The 414-nt window shown below is 40.3% G+C and overlaps 1 protein-coding gene across 1 annotated transcript in view; it reads right to left on the bottom strand.

Annotated features, from left to right (window-relative positions):
- Window positions 1-414, bottom strand: part of LOC119590845 (zinc finger protein 628-like) — a gene marked incomplete at its 5' end in the record, with an annotated part of 14,132 nt that overhangs the window by 13,539 nt on the left and 179 nt on the right. Inside the window, 1 exon segment of the mRNA XM_037939603.1 lies at window positions 200-414.

The following is a 414-nucleotide window of genomic DNA, read 5'->3' as shown; positions in this document are numbered from 1 at the left end:
GGTGCCATGGAATTCAACAGATAAGCTGTGTTCATAACTTCATAAATTCTTTCCAAGGACACTGTCTTCACTAAAATGATCTCTGACATGCCATCCCTGCTAACCATCTCGACAACGAACAGACGGCAAAGAACACAGAGAAAGAAAAGTAAAACACCAGGTAAAACACAGGACAAAAAAATAATGAAAGAGAACTTACCCTTTACTGGAATCGAGGACAAAATGTTCTTTCCTGGAGTATATCCAATGGACTCTCTTGTGACACTGGACTGGGTATAGTGTACATACACTCACAGGTCACTGCAGGTACAGGCAAACCCCCACAAGTCAGGTTCTTTATAAGTTCACCTTGTCATTGATACAACTCCATCAATGTTACACTGCATCGTATGTATCACAAGTTTGTTTTGGAAA

Source organism: Penaeus monodon, chromosome 27, assembly GCF_015228065.2.
Source record: "Penaeus monodon isolate SGIC_2016 chromosome 27, NSTDA_Pmon_1, whole genome shotgun sequence".
NCBI classification, from domain to species: Eukaryota; Metazoa; Arthropoda; class Malacostraca; order Decapoda; family Penaeidae; genus Penaeus; species Penaeus monodon.
This window is presented reverse-complemented; position numbering and strand designations above follow the sequence as displayed.